Below are 25,709 nucleotides of genomic sequence, written 5' to 3' on the forward strand. Positions count from 1 at the left end.
TGGGCAAAAAATCGGGAGAGAATGTTCTGGAACATGGCCATACAGCCCAGAAAACTCACAGCAACCCAGACATCCCATATCTATGGAATGTTCAGGGTGGGAGAAAGAACTCTTTTCTGTTTGAAGCAAGTGTGAATGTACCTTTGCTACAATTCCCATTAAGTCTAGTCATGTCTGACTCTGGAGGATGATACTCGCAGGCAGAACTCAACATAGAGCAGAGTATCATATACCACTGAGCCAAAAATCTGTATCTTCTGAGGAGAACAAATTCTCAAGTGTATAACCTTTCCACCAGAAGAAGGCCTGAGACAGGCCAAAACCGGTCATGGACGGCTGATCTATAAGCTACTCAACATAAGAAGATACGACATTGATATTATTCTAAAGAGACTGTACCAGAATTTACATAATAGTGTTTGACATCACTGTGAAATTGAACAGTACAACATGTCTATATAACTGCTTGTTGAATTCCATTATTATTTACTCTATGTATAAGTGGCATTTTTGTTGTATGTAGTGGACAGCTGATCTATAAACTACTCAACATAAGAAGATACGACTTTGATATTATTCTAAAGAGACTGTACCAAAATTTACACAATATTGTTTGACATCACTGTGAAATTGAACAGTACAACATGTCTATATAAGCCGAAGAGCCGGCATTGTTTGTCAACACATCCAAGGTCATGTGGCCAGCATAACTGAAGCGGTACCTATTGATCTACTCTCATTTGCATGTTTTCAAACTGCTAGATTGACTGATGCTGGGCCTAACAGCAGGAGCTTTCCACAGAAGCGATACCTATTGGTCTACTCACATTTGCATGTTTTGGAACTGCTAGGTTGGCAGAAGCTGGGACTAACAGCAGCTCACCCCGATCTCCAGATTTGAACCGCCAATCTTTCGGTCAGCAAGTTCAGCAGCTCAGCAGTTTAACCTGCTGTGCCTCCAGGGGGCACTACACACACACACACATAGAGGTATATTCAAACTCTTGCATATGAAATGTAGAACCATAAGCTAGAAACGGAGAGGTCAAACCAGCTCTGAAGTTATTATAAATACTGACTAGTAGTATGTATTGATTTATATTACACATTTATTTTGATTTCTTGATACTTCTGTTACCATTTCTTGTTGCTTTTCCATTCAAGCACACATTCAAACATCATTTTGCCTCCTTTCTAGGCATCTTGCTTGTGATGTGTTGTGCCGTTACATAATGTCCAAATTCAACTAATCCAACAACTGTATCCATTTCTTTTTCTAAAGGAAAAGAACTTGCCTTTCAAGTAGAAACAACAAACTTCAAGGTCCTGCAAAAAAGGAAAGAAATAGCTTGTTACAACATGGGCTTGGCAAAATGTCACTTGGTGGTTATTTTCAAAGTAGAACATATGTCAACAAATACTGCCACCTCCTGACATCTTTGCCCCATTCAACTAGGAAATACTTTCAAAGGAAATTATAATAATGTAAATCAGGCATGGGCAAACCTCGGCCCTCCAGGTGTTTTGGACTTCAACTCCCACAATTCCTAACAGCCAATAGGCTGTTAGGAATTGTGGGAGTTGAAGTCCAAAACACCTGGAGGGCTGAGGTTTGGCCATTCCTGGTGTAAATGAATTTAGAGAGCTAGTTTAGTGTAACAGCTTGAATGTTCACCCAGAATTCCAGAAGACCAGGGTTTGAGTCCCCTCTTGGCCATGGAAACCCATGGGCAAGTTTCATTCTCTCAGCTTCAAAGGAAGGCAATGGCAAAGCTCCTCTGAACAAATCTTGCCAAGAAAACCCAACGACAGATTTGTCTTCTGGTCACCATATGTTGGAAATGACTTGGAGGCATACAATAGCACAATGAAGTTGAGTTACCATGTTGATGAGTCAGTGAATGTTAAATTGCAGGGCACACTGCTCAAAGACACCCATTCTAGGCAAGCAGTTAATTAAGGTGAAGAAATCCCATCTACCACAATAGGAACAAATCAACTAAAAATAGATGTCCCGGAACAGATGGTTCACATTTTTATTGGGCACAGAACTGGGCATCCTATGTTCTCCAAATCCCCAAAGCAACATATGTACTCTTCACGACAAGTAAATATGTCTGAAGAATACTCTCTATTTCTCTCGTTCTTTCTCTTTTTCTCCTTTTTCTTTCCTTCATATTGCTAGTGAAGTCGAACATGACCCCCCCCCCATAAAAGATAGTAACTTATAGTTTTGCTAAGGACAAGGACACCAGACTGGATAATAAGGGTTAAGCCTTGGCCAACTTGCCTAGACACTAACAACAACAAGGACCCTTCCCATGTTAGATAGTGCGTACATTTAATCAAGGTTTTATGCCCTATGTTTCATATATAGCAGAAGGTAGCACATGTCTTACTGAGAAACCACCGCCTTTTACACTTCTGTACTCTCTTGAACTTCTATGAGACCCTGGTGGAAGGGATAAGTGGGTATGTTTTCTATATCATGATTTCTATATTTCTATATCTCTCCCTGTGTATCTGACCTTTTCCTGATCTTTTTTGCCCAATTCCCCTTTATTGAAACATGTATAAAAATATAAGAAGCCTCCTCTGTGATCCTGGAAAGGAGGAAATACTCAGTTGAAAAAGAACCTTATCAAAAGACATTTCTTGCATGGACAATAACAATGAATCGTGACCCCTGGGCCTCGGAGTTGGGCCCCCCAGGGGAGGCAGTCGCTTGTCTCAATAGGACAAAGGAAGCCTCCGGAAAGCCACCCTTTGTCCTGATCTGTTACTCGTTTAAATCTCCTTCCACTGAAACTTCAGCCAAAATTCCCTCATTGTTTCTATATCTCAGCACCCAGAAAATCCAGATCTGGCAGGCTTGCCAGACATCAACATTTATTACAGCCAATCAAAGACAATAGGAAAGGATGGCTATCTTCAATAATCCTCTCAAGAATCCATTGTTTCCCTCTCGTCCAGCCTCCCTCTCTCCTGATTCGTCAGGACGCCGAGGCGGCAGAAGCCCAGCAATTGGCCCAGGTGCTCAGGAGGCGGCCAAGCTTCCTCCCAGCTGTAGGGCGCCAGCCAATTACCGTCGAGCTGGCAGAAGGGCGGGGAGCAGGAAATTCAAACCTGACAACTCTGTTTCTGTATTTAAAAAGGCTTTTATTTGTGTACATGTTATGCTTGGCTTGGCAAAATACTTTGCTTTGTATCCTTTTCAGCTGAATCGCAACAAAATCATCTCGGTGGCACTACCTTCAACTTTGGTGAGATTTCTTTTGGAAACTTAGGAAAATCTTTTAAATTATGGCTTCTCTTTGCTCACCATTGTAGCAAGCCTTCTTTGGTGGTTTCGCAGGGTCTCTCCTTCAGGGGCAGACCCTTTTAAATTCCTCCTCAATTTCACTAGCATGATAGACTAGACTGAGTTTTGGATTGAGACTCTGGAGACCAGAGTTTGAATCTCCACTCAGTCATGGAAACCAGCTGAGTGACCTTGGGCGAGTCACACTCTCTCAGCCTCAGAGGATCACAAAGTCAACCCCATTCTGACCAAATCCTGGCAAGGAAACCTTGTGATAGGTTCACACTAGGATCACCATCATTTAGAATTGGCTTGAAGGAACGCAACAAATTTTGCTTCTCTATTTCATTTTTTTCTCATACACAGAACTTGAAAGCATCAGATGACACCATCACTTGTTCCCTAATAATGGTGGAGATGATAATGAAAATGCAACAAAGCCACCGTTCAAAATGATCTATTTTTAATGATTTTCAAAGGTTACTTTTAAAGGACACATTTATAAGCACATGCATTAGGGTATTTAATGTTTTACATCATTCTCTTATCAATCAATGGGGTTTTTGGCCCTTAAAACGGGAAACGCAATGGAAAAAGGAACTGTTAATGAAACAATATTATTAAATTGCTTGTTTTCATTAGTAACCAATCTGGACAGCATATTATTTGAGAACGCAGAAATGCTGGACCCTAACAACTACCATGTCAGACTACACAGAGAAGCCATTAAAATCCACAAGCATGTGGACAATTTCAACAGAAAGGAGGAAACCATGAAAACAAACAAAATCTGACTACCGGTCTTTAAAAAAAAATCTAAAATAAGGACAGTAAATAAAGAGCAACACTAAAAAAACAGGGGAAATCCCGATATGAAACAATCAGGACCATCTAACACATCTTACCAAAGGATTCCCCGCAGGCAGGAAGCAGCCAGGCATTAAAGCTGTAAGGCCATTCAATGCTAATCAAGGTGGCCAACCGCAACTTCCACACCTGCCTCAAACAGACAAGAGTTCTTTCTCTCACCCTGGGCATTCCACAGATATATAAACACCACTTGCCTAGTTTCCAACATATCTCACAACTTCTGAGGATGCGTGCCATAGATGTGGGTGAAACGTCAGGAGAGAGTGCTTCTGGAACATGGCCAAACAGCCTGGAAAACTCGCAGCAACCCAACTGGTTGTACATTGGAAAAAAAGCTGCAATCAGTAATAGAATAAATTACTTTGAATAATAATAATAGTAATAATAATGATGATAATAATACCCATCTCTTTTCCACCTGCATTATCTAGGTATACGTTCTTGCCAGAGAGAAAATGAGAAAGGAATCAAAAGGGAGGGACAGGAAAAAGAGTAGTGGAGAGATAGAATGGCAGAAAGAGAGAGAGAAAACCGAGAGTGTGAGGTGAAGTGAGAAGAGATCTTAAAATGCAATCTGTAAAAGCTGTCTACCTACCTTTCATTCTGGATTAACCCATCAGTGGCTTTGGCCCCAATTTTTCTCATGCGGTTTTACTTTACTCTAGGCGAAAGCCTTCAACCTCCATGAAACATATTAATCATAAATAAGCCCCACCGAGTTCCATACCAGCCACTTTCTCATATGTGATAACATATCGCATTATACTATATGGATGTAATTTCCTAGTAGAATGGTCCCCCCTTTTCATGCCCCAGGGAGGGAGCTCTGTTTGGATTTTCCGCCTCATGGGCTGACAGATGTCGGGCTGGCCCTGGCTTGAAACTTATTGCACAGGAATGGCAATGAGGCAATGTTAGTCATGGCAGTGGCCAAAACTGTCTCATAACCTCCCTTGCAAAGACATTTCTTAGGGTTGCCACATTTAGGGTGCTATCATAGAGAATAGCTGTCTCTTTCTGGGTCTCTGGGCAGAAAGACAAATCCATGGACAAATGGCACCAAATAAAAAGTTTGACTTTCATTTGACATTAAAGAATGAGCATACTATTCATCATATCATATGAAAAGTGACAATTCCTAAATCTAATCTCTAGGCTGGGATCCCTTCATTAAATCTGGGATGGTGTTAGCTAGTTCCGCTAGGACAATCAAGTTTTTGGTTGGCATGCAGTTCCTGTGCTTCTGTGATCCATAAATTACAAAGCAATTCCTAATGGGCAAAACTGCCTGGAATAGAGCCTCACTTTGTCTAACCTGCCTCCAAAAGGACAGTGGCATCACCAGCACTACTACTTGTTTGCTTAGACCGGCGTTTCTCAAGCTGGGGGTCGGGACCCCTAGAGGGGTTGCAAGGGGGTGTTAGAGGGGTCACCAAAGACCATCAGAAAACACAGTATTTTCTGTTGGTCATGGGGGTTCTGTGTGGGAAGTTGGGCCCAATTCAATCATTGGTGGGGTTTAGAATGCTCTTTGATTGTAGGTGAACTATAAATCCCAGCAACTACAATTCTCAAATATCAAGGTCTATTTTCCCTAAACTCCACCAGTGTTCACATTTGGGCCTACTGAGTATCTGTTCCAAGTTTGGTCTGGATCCATCATTGTTTGAGTTCACAGTGCTCTCTGGATGTAGGTGAACTACAACTCCCAAACTCAAGATCTGTACCCACCAAACCCTGCCAGTATTTTCTGTTGGTCATTGGAGTTCTGTGTGCCAAGATTACTTCAATTCTATCGTTGGTAAAGTTCTTTGATTGTGGGTGAACTATAAATCCCAGCAACGACAACTCTGAAATGACAAAGTCAATCCTGCAACCCCATCAGTATTCAAATCTAGACTTTTGGGGGACTTGTGCCAAATTTGGTCCAGCGAATGAAAATACATCCAGCATATCAGATATTTACATTACAATTCATAACAGTAGCAAAATTACAGTTATGAAGTAGCAACGAATATAATTTTATGGTTGGGAGTCAGCACAACATGAGGAACTGTATTAAGGGGTCACAGCATTAGGTTGAGAACCACTGGCTTAAACCTTGTAAGAAAGCCTGGACATTAGAAAAGTGTCCTGATTTTCAAATCTCAAAACGAAGGCGCATCCTGGAATAGAACAACGATGCCATGTGGCTCGGCCTGCTCACCCTGAACAACTAACTAGTTTGCTGTTCTCAGTTGTAGTAAAAGATGTTGGTCTGTTGCCAATATGGAAGGGTCAGTTTTCCATCCCATTGGCTCCAAACATGGAATTTTGAATGGTGATAGTGGTGAAGGCTGCCTTCTTGTCCTTTTGGTTTCAAACAGCAAAGGCCAAGAAGGAAGGTGGGTGGACAGCCTTGTTCTTTTTGACTAAGGTTCAACTTGAAGCCCATAAGTTCCCTCCATCTCTGTGAATCTGCCCATTGAAACATGGCCCTGTCTTGTCCTTGGCTGTTACAGAGTTCTTTTCACAAACTTCTTTGTGTGGAATGGTCCAAGTTTTTTTGTACCTATACAGCTGCTTCAAAGCAAAGCATCCCATGTGCCCCCACCCACCCCATCCCCTTTGAAGGCTTTTACCCTTTTTTCTTGTCGGTTTTGTTTCCACCTGGAATGAGACCATTCTGAGAGAAACGCAAGGAGGCGAGGAATATGTCTCTTTCTCTCGTCAATATTTTTTCCTGGGGAAACTGGAGAAGGCCATCTTTGTTAATTGCTTATGTCTCTGTCCCTCTTTGAGGCAGACAAGGCCGCCTATTCATGCTAACAAAAGCCAAGGGGAGACAGGTCTGGGATTTGCACTGTCGCGGCCCACCGTTTGATGTAAGGTGCTGAAAAGAGGCAGCTGGCTTTGTTGTCAGGAAATAATAATAATAATAAAGACGCACCAGAGGTGCCAGGATTCAACCTAGGAAAGGGATACTGTTATAGGGAGGGGGAGAGGGAGGGAGGCAATGCCTCTGCTTTCCAAAAAGGTGAAGGAAAAAATGGATCCTGATACAAACAGAAAAATGCAAAATCAGCTGTGTTCTAACGGAAACTGTGCTATCATGCCTGGTGGCTATAACTCTTAGTGAAAGAGGCATGGACGTGATATCTCTCCCCAGGGGATTGCTTCTTGCCCTCCTATAGGAAAACTGGAACTCCCAAAGACCAAAACACTGTAGATAACTCAAAATAGGTTTTATTGTTAACAAAGAGTTATCCCTTTAAGGCAATAAGCTGGAAGTTTCAAAGGGGTAAAGGAAAATATACATTACAGTCTCTGTTTCTCTTGGGTCCAAGGAATTTTGCAGCTGAGAAGCTTTTCCAGGTCCCTCTTTCTCAATGGCTGTGAATATCGGAATAATCACAATCCCAATTCCAATGGCCTATATTTTGAAGGCACAAAGCCTTCCTCTGGTGCCAAAGAACTAGTTTGAAGGCACTTGAGACTTCTCAATGTCGTCCAGGTTGATCTCAACATGAAGCATAAGTCTCAAGGGTAAGAACCCCAGAATTGGTGCTGAGAGGTAACTTAATCAAGGGCTTCAGAGCCAAATCTCACATCCATCTGATAGAAAGTTTGATGGTGGAATGGAAAAGAAAACACTGCCCTGCTCTCTAGGAAGAGGTGGGGTCAAACAATTGAGCAGGAGGAGCAATTCAACTGGTGCAAACAACATTGATTGACAGCTATAAATAACCAATCAACCCAACTATACATTTACAGAGTAAAAAGGCAAAATCAGGCACGATACAACAGTTCAAATCCTGCAACTTACAGTTCTACATATAGGTGGTGCCACTCATGCCGTCACAGAAACTTCTCTGTCTAGTTAGACCAGGACACTTGTAGTCCTTTTGTTATGGAAGCTCAGAAATGAATGGTTTTCCCATGTCTTTTATTTTTAGGACCCAATAATTAGAGTCAACTCCTAAGATTGGCCCTATCATTGGGGAGAACGAGGTCATTTCAGTTCAAAGATGCAGAGGAACAGATAGTGATGGGAGGGCTAAGAGAACATAATATATGGATTGTCCTGCATGCCCTAAGCTAGTTTCCTGCCTCCAAGTACAATATATCCCATATGCATGGGGGTATTGGGATAACAATGCAAAAGGTTTGCTCGGGTAGATCAGCCCCCCGCAATCAAACTCAGCCCCCCCCCCCCTCCAAATCAAAATCCTGGCTACGAGCCTGTGTAGGATGTAAAGAAAGGTATCACAAAGATGTTAAGCCAAAAAATCTCTAGCTATAGACTTCCATTTCATCAGAAACTTGTCAGCAGCTTTGCAATAAACCAAAATATTAGACCAGTTTGAAGTCGGTTGACTAGACTGGCTTGTGAAGCGAGAAACCAGCTTCTTGATTTGTATGAAGCAGAAAACTATGGCTAATTAGAGACTTTTTATGTTAATTGTGACTTGAGGAAGAAAAGATTAACAGGCTCGGTCATATTTTAACATACTGAACTAAAGTAAGATTGCCAAACTAGAGCCGGTGTGAAAAAAAACACAACTATACACACACATATTGCATTTACATTAATACTAATCACTAAATAATGTTAACAAATTAAAAGTCTCTGTGTGCAAACAAGTGCTTGCTGATTAGTAACCATTTGTTTGCTTAAAACCATTCACCGTCAGCAAATAAGTGTCTCAAGTCTTTTAAAAAAATCAAACAAACAGAAGGTATAGTTAGTCACAGAAACATGCTTTTGCGTTCATTGGGCAGGAGACTTGTGGGATGGTGAAGGCAGACAGGAAACAAGGAGAATTTGGGCTGTCTTTTACATCTGTATAAATAAAAGGACTAACTAGACAATGTTCTTTTTTCTCTAAGCAAAAGCAGACCTTTGAATGTTCTTGCCCCTGCAGGCCTGCTTCTGATTGTGGCCATGCTGGAACAAGAAGGATCACTAATGAATTAGGGCAGCTTTGACCAAGTTGGATGGGAATGGTGGGAGGGCACCAGGTTGTGGTCGGTTGTGTTAAAACATAGGGCAGTGTTATTCAAAGTTCCCATATTAAGCTTGAGCAGTGATCTGAAGTCTTAATAGAGACCTGTGTCCACTGATGGTATCACCACCCCAGACTTCAGAACTGACTTCAGTGTTCAAGCTGTCCTTGAACACACAAAAAAAAAAAACCTACAAAAGAAGATTAAAAATTTAAATTGAGAATTGGAACATATTCACAAACTCTGGTCCATTGTGAGCGGGTTGAACAAAGACAGTAGTTTCTTTGCACACTACACATACAACACTAGTTAACACCAAGATCAGTGGTTCTGAATCTTCCTAATGCCATGACTCTTTCATACAGTTCCTCATGTTGCGGTGATCCCCAACCATAACATTATTTTCATTGCTACTTTATAACTGTTACTATTATGAATAGTAATGTAAATATCTGATATGCAGGATGCGTTTTCATTGTTACCTCTCTTTCTCCACACCTCTCTAAGCCCTGCCCTCTCCCAGGCCCCCCTCCTTCACCTTCTCCCTTCTCACCCCCTCACCCCTCTCCTCCTCCTCCTCCTCCATCCTCTTCCCTCTTGGCTCCTAAGCAAACCTCATCTCCATTGCTCCCGTCTCTTCCTTCTAAAATGGCTGATGGGTTTGAGTGACATCATCACTTCCTTCCAGAGAAGAAGAAGAGGCCTGTTGGAAGCAAAGGGGTGGGGAAAAGTTAGTGTTTCATTTCCTAGGACCATCAGAAATATCTGTTTTCCAATGGTCTTAGGCGACTCCTGTGAAAAGGTCATTCAGCCCCCAAAGGGGTCGCAACCCACAGGTTGAGAACCACTGACCTAGATTCATAAGGGCCTCCTTGGCCAGTTTGTCAGATCTTCTTTCTGGTTCCGAAACATCACGCTACATTTCAGTAACTCCCTCCACCAATACAGTCTGTTCCTCTTGCCATTCGGCAATATCTTGCCTCCTGTCTTTGTCCCCCCCCCCCCCCCCATGACCATCATTAATACCCCATGACTATATTCCTAAGTTTTGTATTTTTATGTCTATTCACACACACAATCTGCCTATAAAGGTCTGTTTGTAAACACTTGGTTCTATGGATCTGAAGAACTGGACAAGTAGACACTGTAGAATTAATACAGTTTGACACCACTTTAATTGTCATGGCTCACTAAGTATATAATCATGGGAATGGGAAAGAGAACACATTTTGAAGACCACTGGTTTTCCCACTCTATAGATCTAAAGCAGAATCGGAGTCATACTATCTTCAAACTGTGGTTGGACTATAGCTCCTAACATTCCTCACTGTTGCCTATGATGGTTCACATTTTCCAACCATATCTGAAGGCTGCATTATTCCCATTCCTGCTCTACATGCTGATTTTACATTGGAGAGCACTAAAAATGTGCCTCTCCCTTCAGCATCAAAAGTGCTATCTCTGTTCTAGCATCTCATTCCTATTTCATGCTTTGAGATTGCAATTTAAATCACAGCTGCTTCCCACTCTTTCCACTAACTTATTTTAGTTTCGTTAAAGACAAGCCAAGTGAAGTTTGGTTTTATTTGAAATATATCTTACCCCCCCCCCCTTCCCGGTTTTAAGTCTTTTTTTTCCTGCTTCTAATTTTACAACATGTGATGTTTCATAGTTTGTAAACTGTTTTGAAGTTTTACATTTTACAATGCTTTGAGGATCCTTGGAAATGACTCAGAAATTATTTTATAAATAATTAACAGCTGTAGATGTGGCAAATTGAATATGAATATGCCAATAGTACTAACAAGGATAATAAAATGTTTTATTTTCTTTTATCTGGGTAGTGTTACATTCAGTCGGAAGGTTGGTCTTTCAAATGCCTTTTCCATTATTGTGTGTGTGCAACTTTTAATGAATTAATAATAATAATAATAATAATAATAATAATAATAAACTTTATTTAGATCCAGCCACCATCTCCAAAAAGGGATTCGGGGTGGATTACAAGATGTGACATAATGGAAAATAAATCACGTGTAGTTCATGTTTGATCAACCACACACTGCCTTGCCAGAGAAAGAAAATATGCCACGCAGGTGAACAATAAAGAACAAGTAGTTTGCTCTTCGTAGTTCAAAACAGATGTACAATGTGATCAGTTGCATCAAGTCACATAAAGTCCTTTTATGAGAGGTTTAAAATGGTCTTTCTTTGTCCATATGGATAAACTCCTTCAGCAGCTCATGAAGCAAGAGTACACCCCAAACTCTGTCTCTCTCTGCTTCTCTCTTCAAACTGTCTCTCTCTGTAGCTACATAGCTCAAGCCTGAACAAAAATGTAACAGCATCCAAAAGTCCCAGGCTCAGACATCTCCCCGGGAATTGCCCAACCAATCGGCTTCATGCATCTTATTTTACAGTTGACACACACACACACACACACATTGATTCCTTGCTTGCTACAACAGAAGGCACTACAAGTGTAGCATATAACATAAACAGTACAGGAGTATACAAACAATATCACATAAAAGTTATAAAAACAACCACAATAAACATAAAATAAAATAAAAACACTGTTTGAAATGCAAAATTCATTTGCACCCAATTAATTACATGAGATGTTTTTAAGGTGATGAATACCTAGAGATTGTCTGGAACCATCCAAAATTGTGAACAGGATAGTGCATGGGTTAAAACTGCAGCAACTGTGACAAAGTGGAGAGATAATGCAAAAAGAATGGCATGCGACTCCACTAACAGTTTGTAAGACACTTGAAGAAAAAAAACATTTTGCTGCATTATTTATTTTGAAGCCTGGCCAATATCCATCCAGATTAATTCTGTGAAAGCATCCTTTCACAGGGCACTACAATCAACTTGAATGTTTTTACAAGAAGCAAGAAGAGCCAAGTTCAAATCAAATTGTGCATGGAAGCCCATGTTGGGCTATATATTTGCATAAGAGAAGCTGAGAAATATCTTTAGGTGTCAAATTCAGGGAAGGGGAGGTAGGGAGGGTAGACATGTTACCCTCTTTCAGCAGAAGACAAGTGTTTTGTGGCAGCATAAAAAGGTGACAGTTAACTTCAGTCTTAAATGCACTTTGTTTGGATAACTAGGTTTGGAAGTATCTTGCATATCTTTCAGCGGCCAAAGAGCAAATGCCACCACGTCCTCCAACTGATAAAAACTGGGACACGGATGGCAAAGCGACATCAGAATGTCATTGAAATAGTAAAAGAGCACCTGATAAACCAACCTGGATACAGCATATTATTTGAGAACACAGAAATTCTGGACCACTCCAACAACTACCATGTTAGATTACACAGAGAAGCCATTGAAAACCACAAGCATGTGGACAATTTCAACAAAAAAGAGGAAGCCATGAAAATGAACAAAATCTGGAAACCAGTATTTTAAAAACTCTAAAATCAGGACAGTAAGTAAAGAGAATACTCAAAACACAGAGGAATTCTGCACAAGAATAAATCTGGGCCAGCTAACATCTCCCAACAAAGGATCCCTCAGGCAGCAACAAGCCAGGCTTTGAAGTTGCAAGGCCATCAAATGCTAATCAAGGTGGCCAATTGCAACATTCACACCTTTCTCAAATAGACAAGAGTCAGGAGAGAATGCCTCTAGACCATGGCCATATAGCCCGAAAAAACTTACAACAACCCAGACACAAGTTCTTTCTCCCACCCTGGGCATTCCACAGATATATAAACCTTGCTTAGTTTCCAACAGACTTCACAGCCTCTAAAGATGCCTGCCATAGATGTGGGTGAAACATCAGGAGAGAATGCTTCTGGAATATGACCATGCAACCCGGAAAACTCACAGCAACCCAGTACCTAGGTTTTTCTGGCATCTGAGGCCAAAAAACAAAATCACAAGTGCCACTACTTGGAGGGCAAAGTGTAAGCACAATAAATAATGAGCAATGTCTCTGCCCTTCCTAAAGGCTTGAAGATAGCTGACTTGGGACGCCTCTCTGTCTGCTTAATAAGAAGGCCTTCCCTTCCCCAGATGTGCCAAGTAAAGGGGAGGAATTTGTTCAGTGGGGTCAAGGGGCTGTAATGTACACATGTCACAATCTCGGGTGGTTTCCTGTAACATTTCCATGTACACAGTTATCAGTATTAGCGTTCCACAAGACTGTGAGAGAGTAATGTACTACTCATATTTCAAGGCCAGTCTGTTGGCAATCTCTCTTTCCCACCCAGCCCACCAAGGTGAAGATAACATACTTCACACCACAGGGGAAGTGAACACCATAAAACATTGTGCCATAATGCACCAGCTAGCCTTTCAGGTATGGTGTGCTTCGACCAAGCTTATGTTTTCTGTCCCGTGTGATGGCAATATTCACAAGTGACACATTTGGTAAAGGTAAGTCTAATCCTGTCTGACTCTGGAGGGTGGTGCCCATCTCCATTTCTAGGCCAAACAGATGGCATTGTCCGTAGACACCTCCAAGGTCATGTGGCCAGCATGACTGCATGGAGCACTGTTACCTTTCCGCAGAAGCGATGCCTATTGATCTACTCACATTTGCATGTTTTTAAACTGCTAGATTGGCAGAAGCTGGTGCTAACAGTGGGAGCTCACCCTAGTCCCCAGATTCGAACCGCCAACCTTTTGGTCAGCAAATTCAGTGACTCAGCTGTTTAACCCACTGCGCCACCAGGGGGCCCGACGAATTTGGTACTCCATGGAAAATTCTCTCCCCTCTATTTTCACCTTGGCTTCTATGACATGCCAACTTGGTAGGACTTTCCTTGAACTACTCTTCTCTTGCTTTGCCCTTAGGCAGATTTTCTGGAATTGTTGTTGTAGTTACTTATACCCTGCTTTCTTCTTTTAACAAGGCTCAATTTTTTTTACTTATTTATTTACAGTATTTATATTCTGCCCTTCTCACCCCGCAGGGGACTCAGGGCAGATTACAATATACACAGACATGGCAAACATTCAATGCCATAGACACACTACATATATAGACAGACAAACAGAGGCTATTTAGCATTCCAGCTTCATGGAGGGTATTCTGGCCACCAGGGGAGCTGTCGCTTCACCATCCATTTGTGACACTGATGGAGTACTTCCTCATTCTTTTGCATGCTTGTTAGAGATTGTATGGCATGGTAAATTAATTAAATTAGCCTCCCCGCATAAGTGGTACCTAAATTTCCTACTTGACAGACGCAACTGTCTTTCGGGCTGCAAAGGTCGACAGCAAGCTACACAAATGGTCGGAAGCTCACTCCAACCCGGGCTGGCTTTGAACTCATGACCTTTCGGTCAGTAGTGATCTTAATGCAGTTGACCCCCAGCCAGCTGCGCCACAGTCCCGGTGTTCAATGTTAAAAACAACACTCAAAATGGAATGTATGAGAACACCCAAGGCGAAAACAGTGCAAAGCAACCTCAGTCAAGGATGATTTATGACTGTGTCAGAAATGCAGCTATTACAATAAAGGTTATCTGTTCATACCTCACTGCCTTGCATAGTTTGGGGGCTGGATTTGCTGAAGAAATTGCTGCAATCAGGTCTCCAACAAGTGAAATCGTATCTAGATGGGGTTGATAAGGTTCTTTAACATATTAGCTTGCAAACTATTACAATAATCCCCCCCTCCCCCACTGCAAAAAAGAACAATGTTACTGGGAAGCTGAGCCAAAAGTGCACCTTTTCTGCATCTTTTTCAGGCTGTGATCCCACCAGTTTTTTGTCACAGGCAGATGGCATTTGTTGCAAAAGTTCCAATGAATCATCTGAGCAAAGGTGTTATGCCTCTGCTTGTAGTCTGTGTGCGATCTTCTTGCAGCAGCTGAGGATGTGATCTATTGTTTCATCTGCTTTCTTCCAGAGTCTACACTTGGGATTTGGCGTTGACTTTTCAATTCTGGCTTTGATGGCATTTGTTTTAATGACTTGTTCTTGGGCTGCCAGAATCAAGCCTCTGTCTCCTTTTTCAAAGTTCCATTTGTGAGCCACATCCATATTTTTTCCTTGTCAATTTTGCTCTCAATTTTTCCCAGGAACTGTCCATGGAGAGCCTTCTTTTGCCAGTTTTCTCTTCTACATTGTATTTTTATGGTATTTCCTCTTTGTTTTTTGCACTTGAAGCAGTTTTCTACTATTGACTTCCCTCAATGTTGGTTCTTGACTGCCTTTCACATAATCTGCCAATGCATGTTTCTCTTCTTCTACAATTTGTTTCGCTTGCAGAAGCCCTCCGCCTTCTGATTTTCTGGGCAGCTAAAGTCTGTTGACATCATTGCATGGGTATAATGAGTAGTAGATTGTCATCAGTTTTCTTGTTTTTCTGTCCATATCATCCAGCTCTGCTTGTGTCCAGTTCAAAATTTCAGCAGTGTATCTGATGACAGGGATGGCCAAGGTGTTGATAGCCTTGATCGTATTTCCGCCATTTGCTCTTCAAAACCTTTCTGACTCTTTGGATATATTCTTTGCTGACCACATTTTTCACTTGCCCATGCTTGATATTGTCCAACTGTAGTATGCCTAGATATTTATAGGCTTCAGGCTGATTGCATTATTATTATTATTATTATTATTATTATTATTTTACTGACACAAAAACACAGGATGTCACAGCAAACAAGATATATATACTGGATTTCGTATCACAAAATCACAAGTCAAACACTTCCCAAGCATCTAGGACTGTGTGATGTATTTTCGAATTATGCGCTCAGATCCAAGTAAGGTGGCCTTTTGCAGTTGACAGATCGTGATTTTGTCAATGTTTATTGCTTCTAAATGCCGGCTGATATCTTTGGTGAGGCACCCAGTGTCCCAATGACCACTGGGACCACATGTACTAGTTTATGCCAGAGCCTTTGCAGTTCGATTTTGAGGTCCTGAGAACAGCTGAATTTTTCCTGTTGTTTTCCGTCAATTTGACTGTCACCTGGTATGATGACATCAACAATCCAAACTTTTTTCTTTTCCACAATCATGATGTCTGGCATATTGTGTTCTAAAACTTTGTCTGTCTGGATCCGAAAGTCCCACAGTATTTTTATTTATTTATTTATTTATTTACCTTACTTATATACCGCTGTTCTCAGTCCGAAGGCGACTCACAGCAGTTTACAACAAAGAAGAACAGCAAGAATTCAATGCCAGTATAAAAACAATTAACAGCCTACACATTACACAGTTAATAAACAATTACTACAAAAGCCATTCACTATCATCTCATCATTTTTGCATGTTATTTCCCCACTACGTTTGATCCCAACAGTTCATTACTACTGGCAGCTGGTATTTGTGACAGAAGTTCCAATGAATCATTTGGGCCACAGAGTTGTGCCTCTGTTTGTAGTCTGTGCGATTTTCTTGCAGTAGCTGAGGAGATGATCAATGGTTTCATCAGCTTCCTTGCACAGTCCTCATTTTGGGTCATCAGCTGATTTTTCAATCCTGGCTTTTATTGCATTTGTTCTGATGGCTTGCTCCTGGTACTACTACTACTACTACTACTACTACTATTATTTGTAACACAACAAGGTGAGTCCACAGTAGACAAGATCACTCTGCTGGCTGTTGTATTGGACACATCTCCATAAGGCTCGGAGCTTCCAGACCCAGCTATCATACTATTACCACAAAATTCATTACAAAGTTTTACAAAAGTTTTTCTTTCTATGTATAGAGACCACTGTTGGCAGAGTGGGTTAAAGTGCTGAGCTGCTGAGCTTGTTGACTGAAAGGTTGCATGTTTGAATCCGGGAAGCGGCATGAGCTTCCACTGTCAGCCCCAGCTTCTGCCAACCTAGCAGTTTGAAAACATGCAAATGTGAGTAGATAAATAGGTAGTAGGCCTGGGCGGTTTCGTTCGTTAATTTCGTAATTCGTTATTAATTCGTATTTAAATTAGCTTACGATCCAATATTGAACCATGCAGGAATAGTGTGAGGAGTAAATTAGATTCGAAACCATTTTTTCAATTTATTTCGTAATTATTTTGTAATTATTTCATAATTATTTCATAATTATTTTCGCATGTCTGGTGCAAGTTTTATAGTTGTTGTTTGTTTTATCACACCAACAGTCAACAGCAGAGGGAGAGGGAAGCTTCAGAAGTTCCCCCTGTCCCAATTGGAGGTTTTTTTAGCATATTGCGCAATCGCGTCCGCCATTAACGAATCGATTCGTAATTATACGAAATTTCGTATATTTCGAAATTTTTAAAAGGAAAAATTCGGAATTATTAAAAAAAACGAAACGCAAGGGCACCCTAAAAACGAGTTTAGAACCACATTTTTCCGTGGTTACCCAGGCCTAATAGGTAGAGCTCTGGTGGAAAGGTAACGGCGCTCCATGCAGTCATGCGACAACAGGCCTGTAGCGAGGGGGTGATTTTAGGGGTTCAACCCCCCCCCCCCGAAATGTTTCAGATTTTTTAAAAAAAATAACCTGGTTTACTCATGAATTTTAACTGGTTTACCCAATCCCCATGCTGCTAAGTCTATGAGATGCAAAAAATTAAGAGTCCCTCCAGAACTGTAAACACTATCTCAAGCAAATATTGACAATTTATTCACACTGTCATTACTTGCAGCAATAGCCGATGTAGCGAAGCAACCAAGTTGGGGGTGTGTGTGTTGAATGCTCTCATTAAGGAGGCCAGACTTGGTGGAGGTGGTTGACAGGGGCGGAGCTGCAGGCTATTGAAGATTGCTCTGCCCCCTGTTGTGCTCTTTGCTTCAGTGTGAGCTAGGAGGCAGGTTTCAACTCCCCCCCCCCCCCGAAATTTTCAAACTTCCCCAAAATTTTCAACCCCCCCCCCCGAAATTTTCACCCCCCCCCCCTCCAAATTGTGAACCCCCCGAAAAAAATTTTCTGGCTACGGCCCTGTGCGACAACATGACCTTGGAGGTGTCTACGGACAATGCCATCTTATTGGCTGAGAAATGGAGATGAGCAGCAAGGAAAAACCTATAGAGACGTTGAGGAAACCTTGGACCTTTGATTGATTGGTTGGACTAAGGTCCCCTCCCACTTCCAGCCAGAACTCTCTCCAATGGGACTAAGCAGTGGGGCGGGGCATGGGCAAACTTTGGCCCTCCAGGGGTTTGGGACTTCAACTCCCACCATTCCTAACAGCCTGTTAGGAATGGTGGGAGTTGAAGTCCCAAACCCCTGGAGGGCCAAAGTTTGCTTCCACCTAGGCTATCCCTTTCGGAAGGTGCCTGGGCTGCTTCCTTGCAGCAAAGGGGAGGAGAGGTGGGGCGGGGAGGCGTGGGGCGTGGGCTGGGAGGCTTGGCGTCAGGTATGGGCTTCGGCGGGACCTTTCCGGAGCGCCTCCACCGCTAGGAAAGCCTCCTCTCCCCCCAGGCAGGCAAGATCGGGCAAGGAGGAGGAAGCAAGAGCACCGGGCTGGTGCTTTCTCTCTCTCTCTCTCTCTTTCTCTCCTCCACTTCCGTCCACCTTCCACCTCTTCCTCCTCCTTTCCTTCCTTCCTCGCTCCTGCCACCTCCAAACCTGTTCCTCCGGTCCTGGGTCTTCTCCCTTTCCTCTCTTTCTTCAGCTACCCGCCCACCGCTTATCCTTCGGGCAGCGGGGACTCCAGGGACAGCCTTTCCACTCGGATATGTTACACTCACAACAATAACAACAACAACAACAATAAGGACAACGGAGAAGCACAACAAGAGCCTTTTGCGCGCTCTGGAATGGCAGCGCGGAGAAGAGAGAGGGAGCCCTAGGCGAGGGAGCCCCCTTTTGTGCGCGGAGGGGAACTGAACCAGCAGAGAGAAGAAGAAGAGGAGGAGGAGGAGGAGGAGGAAGGCTTCTTCTCCTCACCTTCAGGGGCAGAGAAGTGCCCTCAAGGTAGGAAACCAATGGCTGGAGGTGGGAGGGAGGCAAGAGCAAGCATCTGCACTGTAAGATTGCTGCAGTTTCAGGGGCGGCTCAACCCATTACACAAAGTAAGCATTCGCAGTATAGTTGATTTTGCCCAGGGGCGCTCTTGGGGGAAAATAGACCTTGACATATGCGAGTTGTAGTTTCTGGGATGTATAGTCAGAGGCAGACCTAGGTAATTTTCAACGGTAAGCAAACAGTATTTTGGCACCCCCCCCCCCCCCCAAACCAATCACTGAGATATATATATATATATATATTGAAGTACTTTCGTCACATCATGAGGAGACAGGAAAGCCTAGAGAAGACAATTATGCTGGGGAAAGTGGAAGGCAAAAGGAAGAGGGGCCGACCAAGGGCAAGATGGATGGATGGCATCCTTGAAGTGACTGGACTGACCCTGAGGGAGCTGGGGGTGGTAACGGCCGACAGGGAGCTCTGGCGTGGGCTAGTCCATGAGGTCACGAAGAGTCGGAGACGACTGAACGAATGAACAACAACATATATATATATATATATATATATATATATATATATGTTCGTCGTGGGAGTTCTGTGTGCCATATTTGGTTCAATTCCATCATTGGTGGAGTGCAGAATGCTCTTTGATTGTAGGTGAACTATACATCCCCGTAACTACAACTCACCTATGTCAAGGTCTATTTTCCCCCAAGAGCACCTCAAGAGCGCCCCTGGGCAAAACCAACTATACTGCAAATGCTTACTTTGCGTAATGGCTTGAGCCGCCCCTGTGTATAGTTCACCTAAAATCAAAGAGCATTCTGAACTCCACCAATGATGGAATTGAACCAAATATGGCACACAGAACTCCCACGACGGAGAGAATATATATATATCAGTGATTGGTTGGGGGGGAGGGGCAAAATACTGTTTGCTTACCGTTGAAAATTACCTAGGGCCGCCTCTGTGCAGTTTGATACCGCTTGTGCTCAAAATGCGATGGACTCATAGTCGTTCACACTACTAGGCAAAGGGATCTGGCATTCCACATATATCCGTGGAATGTCCAGGGAGGGAGAAAGAACTCTTGTCTATTTGAGATAGGTGTGAATGTTGTAATTGGCCACCTTGATTAGCATTTAATAGCCTCGCAGTTTCAAGGTCTCGCTTCTTACTGCCTGGGGGAATCCTTTGTTGGGAGGTGATAAGCTGGTCTATATTGTTTCTTGTCTGGAATACCCAAGTTTTTGAGTGTTGTTCTTTATTTACCATTTTGGACTTCCAGCATTCCTAACAGCCTCAGTTAGTACACAAACTAACTTACTAACTTACTCAGTTAGTACACAAACTTCTTAATATAAGCTTTCCTAAACTCGGGGTGCGTCTACTCTGCAGAATTAATGCGGTTCGACACCGCTTGAACTGCTATCATTTATTTACTGCCATGGCTCAAGTTTTACAAGGTCTCATCCTCTGGCAAAGACTGCTGATGCTTCACCAAACTCTCATTACTTTGGGTTGCTGTGAGTTTTCCAGGCTGTATGTCCATGTTCCAGAAGCATTCTCTCCTGACGTTACGCCTTTGCCACAGTACCTTATTTATTTATTTATTTACTAGCCGTCCCCTGCCATGCGTTGCTGTGGCCCACATGGGGGTTCCGTGTGGAAGGTTTGGCTCAATTCTGTCATGGGTGTGGTTCACAATGCTCTGTGATTGTAGGTGAACTATAAATCCCAGCAACTCCAACTCCCAAATATCAAGATTCTATTTTCTCCAAACTTCACCAGTGTTCACTTTTGGGCATATTGAGTATTCGTGCCAAGTTTGGTCCAGCTCCATCATTGTTTGTGTCCACAGTGATCTCTGGAAGTAGGTGAACTACAACTCCAAAACCAAAGGACACTGCCCACCAAACCCTTCCAGTATTTTCTGTTGGTCATGGGAGAACTGTGTGCCAAGTTTGGTTCAATTCTATTGTCGGTGGGGTTCAGAATGCTCTTTGATTGTAGGTGAACTATAAATCCCAGCAACGACAACTCCCAAATGACAAAATCAATTTTTTGAGTGAAGCCCATACATTGGGTTGTTAGGTGTCTTGTGTCCAAATCTGGTGTCAATTCGTCCAGTGCTTTTTGAGTTCTGTTAATCCCACAAACGAACATTACATTTTATTTATATAGATTTACGACATTTATATGCTGCCCTTCTCACCCCGAATATTATTATTGTATTATGTATACAATATTCATATTATGTATACAATAATAATACATTGTATACATACAATATATTATTAGCATAGTACAATATCAGTATTAAATTTTACTATATTGTACTATATAATTATATTGTAATATTATTAGTAATATTACATGTATTTTAAACATATAATTATATTATTATTAGTATTATGTTGCATTACATTATAATATTATAAATATTATATGTATATACAATATATTACATTAAATTATATTATATTACATTATATTATATTGTATTGTATTATTAGCACAGCACAGGAGACAAGGTGGAACTGTCGTCCCCGCGTCCCCCCCGCTCTTCACTCTGGCCCAGAGCGACAGTTGGTGCTGTGGGAGGGGTCCCTTAGACCTACAAGATACTTTTGCACACCAATGCCCATTGGAATCAAAAGAATGGGAATGTATTGTCGAAGGCTTTCATGGCCTGAATCACTGGGTTACTGTGAGTTTTCCGGGCTGTATGTCCATGTTCCAGAAGCATTCTCTCCTGACGTTTTGCCTGCATCTATGGCAGGCATCCTCAGAGTTTGTGAGGTCTGACTTCTTACTGCCTGGGGGAATCCTTTGTTGGGAGGTGATTAACGGGTCTAGATTGTTTCTTGTCTGGAATACCCCAGTTTTTGAGTGTTGTTCTTTATTTATTGAAAATTTATTTATTTATTTATTTATTTACTGCATTTGTATACCGCCTTTCTCAGCCAATCGGCGACTCAAGGTGGTTTCCAACAAATCAGTATACATAAAACATAATAGATTAAAAAAATTAAACAGTATAAGACATTAAAAAAGTAATAAAAGCAGTAAACAATTCTCAAATGATATGCTATGTCCGGGTTGGGTCATTGGGTGCTCCAGACAAGAATCAATCAGGGCCAGCTAGCACCTCCCAACAAAGGATTTCCCCAAGGCAGCAACCAGCCAGGCTTTGAAGCTGCAAGACCATTCAATGCTAATCAAGCTGGCCAATTGCAACATTGCCTCAAGTAGACAAGGGTTCTTTCTCCCACCCAGGACATTCCACAGATATATAAACCCCACTGTCCTAGTTACCAACAGACCTCACAACCTCTGAGAATGCCTGCCATAGATGCAGGTGAAACATCAGGAGAGAATGCTTCTGGAACATGGCCATACAGCCCGGAAAACTCACAACAACCCAGTGATTCTGGTCACGAAAACCTTCGACAATACATTCTCATTCCTTTGATTCCAATGGGCATCGGTGTGCAAAGGTATTTTGTACCTTTAAGTTACTGTGTGGATGGTTTTCTAATAGTTGTAGGTGCTTTTTAAATGGTTGCTTTGGAACAATTAGAGCTTAAGCGACTGAGGGGAGAAAGGAAAGGCCTGAGGCTGTTAGGAATGCTGGGAGTTGAAGTCCAAAACACCTGGAGGGCCCAAGTTGGCCCACAACTGTTTTAGATACACCCTATGTCCGCTCTGTGTTACTGGCTCGGAGGTAAGAAATCTAGTTCTCTGCTCACAGAGCGCACACGTTCCTCTTTACTCAATGCACCTTAGGGACCCTGGCTTGCTTCCCCCAATGTTCCCCATTTTTTTGCCTGATCGTAAAACTGTACTCGTTTAGATTTCAGCAACCTTAGGTACAACTGTCTGCCTAAATATCCTAAAGGCACCAGATCCTGTCTGATCTCGGAAGCTGAGCAGACTTGGGGTGCATCCAAACTGTAGAATGAATGCCGTTTGACACAACTTTAACTGCCATGGCTCCGTGCTTCGAATCCTGGAATTTTTAGCTTGGTGAGAAACTAGCACTTTTGGGGGGGGGGGGGGGTATAAGACTTCGTACAAATACAATTCTCACGATTCCGCCATGGTGGTGTCAAACTGCATTCAGTGTGTTGTCGAAGGTTTTCATAGCCAGAATCACTGGGTTGCAGAGTTTTCCGGGCTGTATAGCCATGTTCCGGAAGCATTTTCTTCTGACGTTTTGCCAGCATCTATGGCAGGCGTCCTCTGAGGTTGAAGGGTCTGTTGGAAATTAGGCAAGTGGGGTTTATATATCTGTGGAAAGTCCAGGGTGGTAGAAGGCAAGTTTGAGGCAAGTTTGAATGTAGCAATTGGCCACTTTGATTAGCATTGAATGGCCTTGCAGTTTCAAAGGTTGACTGGTTGCTATCTGGAGGGATCCTTATTTGGTAGGTGTTAACTGGCCTTGATTGATTATTATCTGGAATTATCCTGCTTTTTGAGTGCTTTATTTATGTTCTTTATTTACTGTCTGGATTTTAAATGTTTTTAATGCTGGTAGCCAGATTTTCAAGGTTTCCTCCTTTCTGTTGAAATTGTCCACATGCTCATGGATTTCAGTGGCTTCTCTGTGTAGTCTCACATGGTGGTTACAGTGGTCCAGCATTTCCGTGTTCTCAAATCATATGCTGTGTCCAGGTTGGTTCATCAGGTGCTCTGATATGGCTGATGTCTCTGGTTGAATCAGCCTGCAGTGCCTTTCATGTTTCTTGATTCGTTTCTGGGCAATGCTGCGTTTGGTGGTCCCTATGTAGACTTGTTCACAGCTGCATGATATATGGTAGACTCCTGCAGAGGTGAGAGGATTCCTCTCTGAATGTAGCATTTGTTGGATTTTCTTAGTGGGTCTGTAGATAGTTTGTAGGCTGTGTTTTTTCATCAGCTTCCCTATGCGGTTTACTTGATGTATGGTAAGAACACTTTACCTCTGGGTGGATCTTTGTCTTTACTCTTCTGGCTTGTTCTTATCCTTGAAGCTCTTCTGATGTCTGTGGTGGAGTCTCCATTGACTTGTAGAATCCCCTTTAGGTGGTTCACTTCACCTTGGAGGAGGTGGGGTGTGCAGATTCTTTTTGCACAGTCTGCCAGGGCTTTAATTGTGTTTCCTTTTTGGCTTGGGTGATGGTTGGAGTTTTAATGTAGGTATCTATCTGTGTGTGTAGGTTTTCTGTAAACTGTGTGGCCCAATTGTTGATTGGTTATTGCGGATGACTAGGAGCCCCCGGTGGCACAGCAGATTAAACCCATAAGCTGCTGAACTTGCTGACCGAAAAGTCAGTGGTTTGAATCAGGGGAGCAGGGTGAGCTCCCACTGTTAGCCCCAGCTTCTGCCAACCTAGAAGTTCAAAACATTCTGATGTGAGTAGATCAATTGGTACCATTCCTATGGGAAGGTAACGGTGTTCCATGCAGTCATGCTGTCCACATGACCTTGGAGGTGTCTACGGACAATGCCGGCTCTTCGGCTTAGAAATGGAGATGAGCACCACATCACAGAGTCGGGCATGACTGGACTTAATGTCAGGGGAATACCTTATCGAAGGATTTCATGGGTTGTTGTGAGTTTTCTGGGCTGTATGGCCATGTTCCAGAAGCATTCTCTCCTGACGTTTTGCCTCTTTGTCTTAGAAATTGAGATGAGCACCATCCTCCAGAGTTAGACACAACTAGACTTAATGTCAAGGGGAAAACTTTTACCTTTATCTAGGACATCTAGAAATGGCAGTTTTCCTTCATTTTCTTTTCCCATGGTGAATTGGATGTTTGGATAGATGCTGTTGAGGTGGTTCAGGAATTTGTTGAGTTCTTCTTCTCAGTGGCCTCAAATGTTCAAGGTGTCATCCACATATCTGAACCATTTAGTGGGCTTTTTGTTCCTGTTTCATTCTATGGTGTAGATGCACCGCTGGTTAGTACTTGGATGGCAGTGCTTTATGGAGTTTGGCAAACCCACCTCTTAATATTACTTGTGTAAGAAAACCCATAAGTCGACAGGCCAATTGAAAGCTTATATGCATGCACAGGTATAGCAGCATGTGCTCTGAAATAGCCCAGGTGCACAGGCGATAATCCCCTTCCAAAGCACCCAGGCGCCCAGGATTCCTGCACGCTTTCTTCCCTTTCCGGGACAGATCTAAAGAACCTGAGATTGGATTCCAATAAACCCCTCCCTTTCCCAGCCACATACATATAGAGGAGAGTGAGCTTTGATTCCTCTTCTTCCCTCCAAAATAGTGCAGTCGGAATTCCAGGAAACTTCCAATCACTTATTTTTAGGTCAGCCCCCAGTTTGGCCCAGCTCTTGCCTTTCCAGGTAAATCCATGGTTTGTGTTTGTGAGAGGGATCTAGGGTCATGGTCAAGAGAGTAACCCCCCCCCCTCCCTTTCTTTCCACATGCACACACGCACACGCATGCCTCTTTGCCTAGGAGGATGGCTAGATGGAAACCAGCTGGAAAGAGACGAAGAGGAAAAGCGGAAATATCCCTGCCTTGCTTGCTCTTTCATCCGCCTGGTTTGGATTACCTGCTGCTGATGGAAAGCAGCATGCCTGGGCTCCCTGGAAGGGAGGACAAGGCAACTACAAGGGGAAAGCCAGGGTTGCCCACCGCCCACGCGCCCGGCTGGGGTCGAGACCCTTTCGCTTGC

General features: G+C 42.7%; 1 protein-coding gene and 1 long non-coding RNA gene across 3 annotated transcripts in view; one reads left to right on the top strand and one right to left on the bottom strand.

The window, feature by feature from the left end:
* Positions 1 to 4,363: 4,363 nt before the first annotated feature.
* Positions 4,364 to 18,772, bottom strand: LOC137097360 (uncharacterized). The gene is made up of 3 exons (XR_010910155.1): positions 18,684 to 18,772; positions 9,772 to 9,860; positions 4,364 to 4,483 (listed from the first exon to the last, which is right to left on the bottom strand). It is a non-coding gene; the product is annotated as an uncharacterized lncRNA (long non-coding RNA).
* NTF4 (neurotrophin 4) overlaps positions 18,310 to 25,709 on the top strand; it is a 33,304-nt gene continuing 25,904 nt past the window's right edge. For both annotated transcript variants that reach the window (XM_067469982.1, XM_060780737.2), the window contains exon 1: positions 18,310 to 19,031. The gene's annotated coding sequence lies outside the window, so the exon portion shown is untranslated. The remainder of the gene's footprint in view (positions 19,032 to 25,709) is intronic.

The sequence above is a fragment of the Anolis sagrei genome, chromosome 6, assembly GCF_037176765.1.
Source record: "Anolis sagrei isolate rAnoSag1 chromosome 6, rAnoSag1.mat, whole genome shotgun sequence".
NCBI classification, from domain to species: Eukaryota; Metazoa; Chordata; class Lepidosauria; order Squamata; family Dactyloidae; genus Anolis; species Anolis sagrei.